At 42.8% G+C, this 12,249-nt stretch overlaps 1 long non-coding RNA gene across 1 annotated transcript in view; it reads right to left on the reverse strand.

Annotated features, from left to right (window-relative positions):
• Positions 1 to 203: 203 nt before the first annotated feature.
• LOC123585043 overlaps positions 204 to 12,249 on the reverse strand; it is a 29,884-nt gene continuing 17,838 nt past the window's right edge. Inside the window, exon 4 of the long non-coding RNA XR_006705868.1 lies at positions 204 to 279. This is a non-coding gene — a long non-coding RNA (uncharacterized LOC123585043). The remainder of the gene's footprint in view (positions 280 to 12,249) is intronic.

Consider the following 12,249-nt stretch of genomic DNA (forward strand, 5'->3'; position numbering starts at 1 on the left):
GTGGTGGCCATTAACAGCCTCAAGTCATTGTCCCATCCGAGTGAGGTTTGACACCACTTCGCAGTGATAGGGGGTCTGCTTGGTTGTTTTTCTTTCGATGTTCCCACTTATAGTTAGAGAAAAATGTTCAGATGACATTATAAGCTATTGAAAATGCTTGTATACTTTATACAATCTTCTTCTTTCTCTCTTTTTTTTTTTTCCCTTCTCCTTCAAGGTCTCCGGTGTTGTCCTTTGTTCCTTAATGTGAGTTGTCTAGAGCTATGAAGCCCTTGCATTCTAGAGATGAGAAACAGGAAAAATAAAAGGGATCAGTCAATCAGGCCCGACACAGTCAGAGTCAGTACTAATAACAGAGAGAGTCAGGTGTTAAATGTCAAACTAGTATTGATCAATCTGACAATAAAACCATTGCATTAGGCTCACTCACTGCTTATGTTCACTCCAGTATATCACAATCCGATTAGATAGGGAGCGTCCTAAAAGAGTATCCCCTGATATCTGTTATGACTGAATTATGACCTCCCCGAATTCATATATTGAAGCCTTACCCCCCAATTTCACTGTACCTGGAAACAGGGCTTTAGGCAGGTAATTAAAGTTCTGTGAGGTCGTATGGGTGGAGTCCTAATCCAATAGGACCGATGTCCCACAAGAAGAGAGACACCAGGGCTGTTTGCACACTGAGGGAAGGCCATGTGAGGACACAGAGAAAAAGCAGTCAGCTGCCAGCCAAATGACGGAGGCCTCAGGAGAAAACAACCCTGCTGATGCCTTCGGCTTGGACTCCAGCCTCCAGAACCGTCAGAAGAGAAATTTCTGCTGCGTAAGGCCCCAAGCTCCTGCTGCTCTGTGATTGCAGCCCCAGCAAACTAATGCAATGTCCCCGATTCCTCAGGAAACTAGCACGATGCATTTGGCTTGACTAATTTCAGTGCGGATTTGTCATGCATTCAAAAATACACCTCTCCTTTCAATCAATAATGTTACAAACTATCTACGTAACTGAGAAGGAGGATAGATGAAAATGCTGTGTAAGATCTCACTCCTGCCTTCATGGAGCTTCGAAGTCTAGCGGAAAGCACAAAAGTTGGAATACAGGCAACAATCTTTAAAACCTCTTGAAATGGTCACACCAGTCACACAGGCAGCTAAATTGTAGGACGTGAATTATAAACGGTGTAGAAGTTCAGAAAAAGAGGAGCCCAGTGCATGGTACAACACAAGGGTGGGCAATGTGCTCTGGAAAGGGCCAGAGAGGACGTATTTGAGGCCCTGTGGGCCACACGCTCTCTGTTCAGTGTAGGCATTCTACCCATTGTAGGCAGCCGGAGACCAGACATAAACGAATGAGGGTGACATATCCCCATGCAATTTTATTCACTGGTACTGAAATTCCATTTCACGTAACTTTCGCACGCCACGGAATATTACTCTTCTTTTGATGTTTGTAGTCATTTAAAAATCAAAGCCATTCTTTGCCTGGGGGCCGTACACAGACAGGTGGAGGACCAGATGTGGCACCACAAGCCGTGGCTTGCCACCCCTGGTGTAACACACTCGATCTCAAAGTTGTCTTAGCCACAAATCTCTTTGTTCAAATGAAACTTTGCAACGACGCTCAATGGAGACAATGATTGAATCAGCATGAGGAGGAAGAAGGAAGCACCCAGTTTGTCTCTTACACAATTCCAAGACATGCCTAGAGTGACAAGGGTACAGTGGTTTACAGGGCAGAAAACCAGATTTTTATTCCAGTTCTCTTACTTAGAACCTACGAAAACATGGCCTACTATTTAAATACAACATACTTCCATTTCCTCAACCTCAAAAGGAGGGGCTTTGCCCATACATAGTCTTGCGGAAAATATCTGTTTTTTTGTAATTATCATCAACAGTTAACTCACAAGGTAGATCACATCTGAGTTCTGATTTAAAGGACGACAGGAAGAGGTCACCAAAGCGGAGTGCCTTTCCTTGTCCTCATTCATCTTGCCCAGAGAGGCCTCCACTCTGGGGATGAGTCAGGGGAGGGACAGGCCTCACAGTGGCAGTCCTCGGCTACATGCTTTCTGGAGCCAAGCCAGAGTGGACATGGTTTGCCAAGATACCGGAACAAGAAAATATCACTCCAGGAGAAAACAAGTACACTGCAGCCTGAAGAAGACATTGAATTTGGGGAACTGAGAAAATGAAACAAGCAATATACACACTATATATATTAAACTACAATGATAAACAGAGCTGGGTGTCAGGTAGGGCTGGGTTACAGAGAGCCAAGAAAATGAGACTGATGAGTTTGTCGTTGATGTCACAGGCAGCCCAAAGGATTTTTCGTTGCAGTGTGGCATGATCCATTAGCCAAGTAGCAACAGAAGAGACAATAGAACGGAAGTTTAAGAGTTCAGACTCTAGGGGCGCCTGGGTGGCTCGGTCGGTTAAGCGTCCGACGTCAGCTCAGGTCAGGATCTCGCGGTCCGTGAGTTCGAGCCCCGCGTCGGGCTCTGGGCTGATGGCTCGGAGCCTGGAGCCTGCTTCCGATTCTGTGTCTCCCTCTCTCTCTGCCCCTCCCCTGTTCATGCTCTGTCTCTCTCTGTCTCAAAAATAAATAAACATTTAAAAAAAAAAAAAGAGTTCAGACTCTGATCTCGACTACCTGGCTTGAGTCTCAGGCTTCTATTTGCTAGATTGGCATTTAGACAAGTCATGGCATTTAGACAAGTCAAGGAAACAGCGCCTCTGTTTCCTTATCTGAATAATATAAATAGCAACAATACATTCTCATTTGGTCTTGTGAGAATTAAATGAGCTACTACATATAAAATACATGGATGAGTTCCTGACATATAGTACGTGCTCAATAAATGTTAAGCTATTATTACTATGTGGAAAAAAATAACAAGACTCACACACACACACACACACACACGTATACACCCAGACACCAACAGCTGCACACAGGAAGATGGTGGGGGCAGTTTTTATAGTAAGTTAGCACCTAGTATTTACATCTGGCTGATTGTAAGATAAGAAAGAATGGAGGTAAAAGAAATTTCAAAGAAATGCCCAATAGACTACATGGTAGATAAAACAAAATGACCCAGGGGGACCTGGGGGGCTCAGACAGTTAAGCCTCCAGAGCTTGGTTTCGGCTCAGGTCATGATCTCACTGTTCATAGGACTGAGCCCCACGTCGGGCCCCGGACTGACGACACAGACCCTGCTTGGGATTCTTTCTCTCCCTCTCCCTCTCTGCCCCTCCCCTACTCTCTCCCTTTCTCTCAAAATAAATAAATAAACATTAAAAATTTTTAAAAAACAAAATGACCCAATAAAAGATGATTCAAAGTTTTGTGTCTAAGAGACTAGGAAAAATGGCATGGTGTCAATAAAAAGAAAAGATGTAAAAGAGAATTATTTGGAAAGGAAGAGCATTATGGCTCCATATATCATGTTTGAAATGTTGAGAAATTGTTTAAGTGTTGGTTCAGAGACATGAGGTTGGAGTTTGGGCCAAAGTTTGGGGCATTAAATAATATAATTCAGCTGCAAGATTATATTTAATCATTAAGTCAAGGAATGCAGCTCGAGATGAGTGGAAGCCAAAAACTTTAGAAAATGGTAAGAGGGAGTTGAGGGAAGCAAGAAAGAGAAGCCATCAGAGGAAACTAAAACAGGTGCATCCAGAGAGGTGGTGGACAAACAGGAAAACATTGCAGCCAGAAGCCAAGCAAGAAATTTGAGGAAGGAGAATTTGATCCTTGCAACAAAGTTAGGGAATGAGGACAGGAAAGATAACACTAGATTTTAGCAGGAAATGATTGGATATCTTTATTTTTTTGACATTTATTTATTATTATTGAGAGACAGAGCATGGGCAGGGGAGGAGCAGAGAGAGGGAGACACAGAATCCAAAACAGGCTCCAGGCTCCGAGCTGTCAGCACAGAGCCGGACGCGGGGCTCGAACTCACAAACCGCGAGATCATGACCTGAGCCGAAGTCGGACATTTAACCGACTGAGCCACCCAGGCGCCCCTGATACCTTTAAATAAATAGATTAAATTTGTTAGGATGCAAGTGATATTGAAGAATGTTAGGGAAGAATAACGTAAGAAGGAAGAGGAGTAGGTGAAGATAGGATAATTCGATCCACTTTCTATAAATAAGAAACCATAACAAGTCACTACTGTCAACATCTTCTGTCTATTTCATGGTCATAGTCAGTAGGAAACGTGTTGAAAGCTTCATAGAATCTGATGCTATATTTCCGGGGTGTCTTCTTACAGGGAAAAGGCAAACCCCAACTCTTTCTTTCCCCCCATTCTTCTGCCCCAAGACAGATATATTGCCTAGAAATCCAACAGTCATCTGGCATCTTCCGAGGTAGGTGGGGTAGCGAAAGTGTGACCAAACCTAAATCCATCTGCCCAGTGGGCAGCAAAGCCAATCACTGAGACACTGAGTGGTGCATCAAAGAAGAGGTTTATTGGAGAGGCGGCCAAATGAGGAGGCAAGAGGTAAGCTTCAAACCTGCCTTCCTGAAAGGGGACAGTCAGAGATATTTAAAGGCAAACGGAAAAAGGGTCTGGGTATAGGGCAGAGGCGCTAGGCGCCTTGCAAATCAAATAAAGAACTTAGCAGGGAAGGGTTGAAGCCATTCTGTTGTCTACGCCTGCACGATCTCCTGTATATGCTGTCCTGCTCTACATCAGCTGGAAAATGGTGTCCTTAGCATGCTCCGCAAGTAGAGTTTTAGGCCCTTCAAAAGTTCACCCAGGGAACAATCAGGCATTCTCAAAGAAAAGGTCAGTGGTCCTGACCGGTTCTGGCCTGCTCCTTGGTGAAGCCTTGAATCTCAGCAATAAACCAAATCAACACGTTGCTATCATGGTGTCAGGCAAGAACAGCACAGACACCTGGTCGCAGGCTGCATTCTGAGAAGAAGATTTGGGTAAGAAGTTGCTCTTGCACTCACTACTCCTCTTAACCCTTCGTTATCGGTTTCAAAAGGACAGTCTGACTCCTTGATGCCTTCAGGATGGCTGCATAAATGCCCTGGGCACCTGCGTTTTGACTTCTTTAATATGTAAGTTTCTATCCTGTTGAAGCAACATTATTTGCTCTTTTTCTATTCTGTCCCAAACATAATCCTAACATGTAATCAATGATGATCAGAATGCTCCAGGGACAAGATGGAGAAAATGGACAAAACAAATATATCGACGAGGCAATCTGAGCCTCATCGAGGACCTACTCTGCTTATAAAAGTTAGAAACAACATGCACTCTTAAAACCCTGAAGGGATAGAGGGAATCTGGACAGGGGGTGAGATGACACATTTAAAAAGGATAATTAGGGGCGCCTGGGTGGCTCAGTCGGTTGAGTGACCGACTTTGGCTCAGGTCATGATCTCGAGGTTTGTGAGTTTGAGCCCCGCGCTAGGCTCTGTGCTGACAGCTCGGAACCTGGAGGCTGCCTCTGATTCTGTGTCTCCCCCTCTCTCTGCCCTCCCCCACTCATGCTCAGTCTCTCTGTCTCAGAAATAAACATTAAAAAAAATTTTTTAATAAAAAAATAAAAAGGCTAATTAAAGGGCACCAGGGTGGCCCAATCGGTTAACCCTCTGACTCCGGCTCAGGTCGTGATCTCACGGTTCGTGAGCTCGAGCCCCGCGTCGGGCTCTGTGCTGACAGCTCGGAGCCTGGAGCCTGCTTTGGATTCCGTGTCTCCCTCTCTCTGCCCTTCCCCTGCTCATGCCCTGTCTCTCTCACTGTCTCTCAAAAATAAAATGAAAACATTAAAAAAAATTTAAAAATACAAAATAAAAAGGGTAACTGAAAGAATATAATGAAGCTGTACATGCAAAGTACAAGAAAGTACACAGGATGGAAACAGCTTTAGTGATCTAGCACTTGCCAGAAGCTCTGGCCTTCAGAAGAGAATTTAGTGGCTGTGGCCTTTTGGCCCTATGATCTCCTGATGGTGCCACCCATTGGCAGAAACAACCAAGAGCCAAGGGCAGATAACCCACTGATGCCAGCTCATAATGTTCAGTCTAGCAGGACACAATGTAGGGAGAAGACGAAGAACTGGAGGAGGAAGTGGAAACTATCAGAGATTATTCAAATTGTGAAAAATGGTGCAAAGATAGTCCTGGTAGAGAAAACTCTGTGTGATACACAATAAGCAAGTACATTATTTGGATCAGGGTCCATGGGGAATGAGATAAAAACAGGACCCAGGATATTTAGCAGAGTCAAGAAGAAAACATTTTCATCCCTCACGATCTAAGGTATAGAGTCGCACAATCAACCGGTCAACCATACTAGATGTTTCTAGATCATTCCACCTCTACTTCCTGGATCCATGGTGACAAGCTCAAACACTCAAAGTTCAGAAGATATTCTTTTCACAATAATTCCAGACAGTATCTCTAAATAATTCACCGTAACTCTATTTTCCAAAGCCATTAGGTGTCCATAATATGCGAGCTTAGTGGTAGCTCTTTATTCGACACCAAATTTATTTGACAGTTGTAAACAAGTGTTCAACTAAAACAGACTACAAAATAGGTGCAAAAAGAGAAAAAAAAAACTAGTTGACTCAGATAAATCAACTAAATAAAATATCTTTTTGGCAACAGTTAGATCCCCACAACTTTATTCTTTCCCTTTCATTTAATGATATTGACATTATGGAGATTACTGTTTTTAAATTGAGTATCTCTGAATTTAAACCAGCCTTCTTTGCTTTTTCTGTTTTGTATCCAAAGGAAATTAGATATAGATATGGATACAGGGATATACTGAGATATATTTATTTGCTTAAAGAGTGCTTTCTCATCACCAATGGGAAAAAGAGGCTAAAATTATCAGCTTCCACATTCTTCTATTTGTCTAGATACATATGGCATACCACTTCATCACTCTCCAAATAAATTTATTGACCACCCACCGTGCCTGGCATTATTCCATATTGAATCATTATTCTACTTGGCAGAATAGGGGATAATAAATTAATAAATGTACTTTTTAAAAAAAAAAATAATGTTTATTTATCTTTGAAGGAGAGAGAGACAGAGTGTTGTGATGGAAAGGGTCAGAGAGAGAGGGAGACACAGAATGCGAAGCAGGCTCCAGGCTCTGAGCTGTCAGCACAGAGCTCATCACGGGGCTCAAACTCATGAGCCATGAGATCATGATCTGAGCTGAAGTTGGACACTCAACCAACCAAGCCACCCAGGTGCCCCAATGAATGTACTTTTAAAGATTATCCAAGAATAGACTGGATAACCCTGAAGTTGGGGGCAGATTACACTAATGAAAGCCAAATGTGCTAATCACATGTCTCAGTAGCAAATTAAACCACCACCACCACAAGAAAATTGCACCACATGTCATGCTTTGCTTCCAACATCTCTAAACCCTAGACATATGTTGCTTGAAGGAGAGCTGCCCTTAGAATATGTGGGTATCAGTTCAAAATTTTGTGTCGGGACCCTGTCTATATAGGCAATGTTGATTTTAAAAATTCATTGCAAAATTCACGGACCCATGCGAGGTATGGTGATCTAAGATGAAGAATTTCAAATCTCCCTTTGCGAGAAAAAAAATAGCAATGCCCAGGTTTTCAGGAACCAACCTGAAGAGAGACCATATCGACCTCCTTGCCTTTGCAGTCCCCTCGTACCATTTATTTCTTGTGCTTCATCACCCATTGTGCCAGGGAATGCTGGCCTCCAGTGACGTTCTCAAAGGTGATTACTTCTTTGATAGTAACCATGAATGCAAGTCTTATCCAAAGCATCCACGATCATGTGGATGCTGGCTCATTCTCTGTGCTATTAAATCTACCTTTCTGAGTTTTATAGCATCGACTTAGAAAAACACGTCTCCCAACCACGTCTTCTTTTGAATGCCCTGGATCACACTCACTGCATCCTAGGATGGGGATCTCTTTCAGTGTTTGCCAGCACAGGGACATGTAGGGGCAATGTGGGCAGAGTGAGAAAAGCAGTCGCTCCCTCCTGCACGGCTTAAGATAGACTGGGAGCACACAACTCGCTACCCTCATTGCAGGGAAGAGAGGACAGTGAATCAAAGAGCTAATTGGAGTTGGGTCATGAAGGCCCTAGGAGGAGGTGAGCGGCCACCCCTTCTTCTTTCAGGGGCTGCAGCAGACCCGCCACCGGCCATGCACTGCTCAAGAAGAAGGAAGACCCTGAACCCCTCCTGTGTTCCATTTACATGAGCGTCACTTAAAATCTGCTTATCCTGACCCATTCTGATGCCTCAATATCTTAGGATCCAGGAGCTGAGTGCGTTGCCAGGCCACCCACCTGGAACCAGAGCCAAGCCAAGGCATCGAGGATGTCCCAATAGGAGCAAAGTGACGAGCGGAAGACCTGTAGAAAGGGAAGGAGCATAGCAAGTGTGTGCGTGGTGGAGTTGTGTCTTTTCCAGGCTCAGAGCACCTTCGTGAGATGGTGCTATGGGATACGGCTGTCAAAGACATGAGAGTCGGGGTGGGGCAAAGTCACGGAAGTTGAAGTAAGACCTTCCAATTCCCAGCCTGGGGGAGACCCCGTTTGCCAGGGTCTAACTGCAGGCTGGTCCGAAATAGGCAAAGAATAAGTATAGAAGTGAACCCCCAAGAAACTCTTCCAGAAATAGGAGGAAAGACACTTCAAGTCCCTGAGTTCTCCTAAAGTTCTATTCACCCAGGCATCCTGAGAAAATGAGATACATTGGCTTGGGTGACCTGGCAAAATCAAATCTTCAAAAGGAGGCTTCAACCATAACCACGTGGGAAACGTTATTCAATCTTAACATTTGGAAATTCCTTCCTAGCTTTTCCAACGACCACGTCTAGTGATACTTCTCTTGACTAATCTTGTGCTTGGAAGAAACATCAACGCGGTAACCCAAACAATGCTCTGCATTTGTGAAACCACAAAGAGAGAAAGCGTCCAAGGTGTAAGAGCCTATGTGTTACTTCAGCTGTGGAGTCATCACTGATGAGTGACCCCTCCCCACCCCTGCCACCTCTCCGAATCGTCCCGCTACCAGGATATTGTAATAACATCAGGCTAGACCGTCAGATTTCATCAAATAGGAATCCTTAGTTGAAGCTTTCGGCTAAGCTTAAGTACCTACTTAGTAAACCAAAGTTATCTGAGAGTTGTATCTCAACTATAAGGCATGATACACCAAAAAAAAAAAAAAAAAAACAAACAAACCCATAAACCTGAGGCTATTATCTGTATAAATACAAGAACTATGGGATCAGCAAGTGGAAATGGACTGTTTGCTCGGTTCAGATTCACCACACGGTCTCTCGGTTCTCCGACGAGTTGTGAAAATGCAGGATGGAGTTAGTTATGGGCAGGGACGGAGGAAATAGCTTTACCAACCTAGCCTCTGCAGGTTGCAGAAATTGCACCTCTCTTGCACAGAGTTATCACACGGAAAACTAACTGTTGCCCCCCAACAGGCGATGAGCAGGCAGACGGCGTGTCCCTCTCAGACGTGAACCCCTTGGGACCCAGCGGAAAGGCCACTCACGGCAGACTAAATGGAGTCTACACACCCCGGGACCACAGACAGTTCTGCACTTTAATCAAGACCTCTTTACATCCTCCGCTTCTCATAGAAGGTCTTAGGGGAAAATAGTGGAATACAAGCCCAGAATATTTCATCAGCTGTTTTGTGCCAGACCGAATTTCTTCAGTTTATATTTAGAATACTTAGGTTGGCAAGAAGCACTGAAAAACAACACTGAAGTAGTTCTTGTATAAATTACAGTACATCAGTGTCACACAAATCACCAAAACTCGGAAATTCTAAGAATTTTATTTTAAGTCATACTTTTAAAAATCAAAAAATGGAAACACCGAGAAAGACAGAAGAATTTTTACGGATGACTTTTCCCCCCTTTAAATTGACAAGAGATAAAAAAAAAAAAAAAAAAGACATGTTTCCGTTTTCCCCACTAATTAGGAAAAAAATTAGAATGTGTCCATCTGTTTTTGCTATCTGGATTGGTGGCATCTCTTTCAGGATTTCTTTCTAGACTGTGGGAAAAAGCAGCCCTTTGTTTTCTAAGTAAGAAGGTAGCCTTTTTAAACATATTTTTTCATCCCACACCACGGAAGGGAATGACAGAGACTCTCTTATTTATTGGCAAATATTCTTGTATTTCATTTATGCTTTCAACTGCTTCATTGGCAATCTGTGACAAACTGGAAAAATTGCCACCTCTCCCCAGAACAGCTTATGAAATCTGTCAGCAATCTGTGTAATTTACAAGAACCTTAATTATGAATCAATGTTACGTTATGAATAGAGGTGTTCATCGTTAATGCCTTCAACGCTCAATAAGCAATACACGCTGTCACTGAAAACATTGTTCCTATCCCCCAACATTCACTTCTGGTTGACCACTGCCGTGGATAGGTGAGCACACAATTTTTACCTGGTCTGATGGCCAAGTAATAGGGAAATGATGCATGATCTTGGGAATTTTTACATTGCAAATAAGCAAGGATATCCTTACTGGAAAAAAAGAAAATCTCCTGAGACTGTTGGTGACTGACACTATATTTTATCTGCCCACTGAAACAACACACTTATCAAATGAAAGAGAAGAAGAAAAATTACAAGAGATTTGATCTCCTTTATAGCTTCTAATAGTAAAATACACTGTATGATTAATGAAGCTGTCAGTTGTAATGGGAAGAATATGTAACAAGTAACTGTGCATTACTCGTTTGTGATTTTATCTTTTATAAATTCAGCCATGTGTAGTGTGATAAGATTAACTCTTTACAATTTTAAGGTAATGCTATAAAGTAAGTTAAAAACGGAGTCTGTTCTATTTTCGCCTGTCGGCCAATTGTTAATGTGACTTTTAAGAACACGTTTCCTGCAATCAATAATTACTCAATTAGCAGCTTATTAAGTTTATATGTCAATAAATTTCATTACCAGGTGTTTGAGGAGGGGAAAAAAAAAAAAAACCCTGCTCTGGCACTCTTAGTGTATGCAATATTTCTCTAAGAAAATTTATTTGTAAATGTGTTCTTTGCTGGATTTATTAGCCCATATAGTATTCATAGAATTCAAGCCTCAACACGTAACAACCATTACTCAGAAATATATGTAAGGCTTAAAGTTAGGAAGCATAGGTAGTGAGGACGTCATTTTAGTAGCAGATGTGAGAAAAAAAGAAAGGGGAGGGATGGAGAAAGAAAAGGAGAGAAGGAAGGAGGGGAGGAAGAAAGGAAGGATCAATCCACAGACAGTGGAGAAAGAGGAAGCAAAGAAGAGAAGGAAGGGATAAGAGGAAGGAGAGAAGAGGGAGAAGACAGGCAGAGGAGGAGAGGAGGGGGAGGGAAGGTAATTAGGACAAGCTCTATGAGCAGCAGATGCTCAGAGAAAAGGAGTGGAGGAAAAGAGCTAGGTAGGGGCAGTGTTATCACTGAAAGACCTTCCTTTATCCATTCATCTATCAGTGGACACTTAAGCTGCTTCCCGATCTTGGCTACTGTAAATAATCCTGCACTGAACACAGGGGTGCATATATCTCTTCGAATTGGTGCTTTTATTTTTGTTTGGGGTTTGTTTTTCAAATAAATCATCCAGAAGTAGAATTGCTGGGTCAGATACTAGTTGATTTTTCACTTTTTGAGGAATCTCTATACTGTTTTCCACAGTGGCTGAGCAAATTTACAATCCCCCCAAGAGTGCACGACCGTTCTCTTTTCTCCACATCCTCACCGACATTTGTTGTTTCTTGTTTTTTTGAGACCAGCCCCTGTCACGGGTATTATCTCATTGTGGTTTTGATTTGCACTTCTGTGGTGATGAGTGATACTAAGCATCTTTTTATGTGCCTGTCAGCCCTCTGTATGTCTTCTTTTGAAATAGGTCTATTTGGGGTGCCTGGGGGGCTCAGTTGGTTGAGCATCTGACTCTCCATTTCAGCTCAGGTCCTGATCCCAGGGTGGCAAAATTGAGTCCTGGGTCAGACTCCATGCTCACCTTGCTTAGGATTCTCTCTCTTCCTCCCTTTACCCCTCTCCCCCCAACCCTCTCTAACAGAAAGAAAGAAAGAAAGAAAGAAAGAAAGAAAGAAAGAAAGAAAAAAGAAAGAAAGAAAGAAAAAAGAAAGAAAGAAAGAAAGAAAGAAAGAAAAAAGAAAAGAGAAAAGAAAAAAATGTCTATTCAAGTCCTCTGCCCATTTTTTAA

Source organism: Leopardus geoffroyi, chromosome C3 (assembly GCF_018350155.1).
Source record: "Leopardus geoffroyi isolate Oge1 chromosome C3, O.geoffroyi_Oge1_pat1.0, whole genome shotgun sequence".
NCBI classification, from domain to species: Eukaryota; Metazoa; Chordata; class Mammalia; order Carnivora; family Felidae; genus Leopardus; species Leopardus geoffroyi.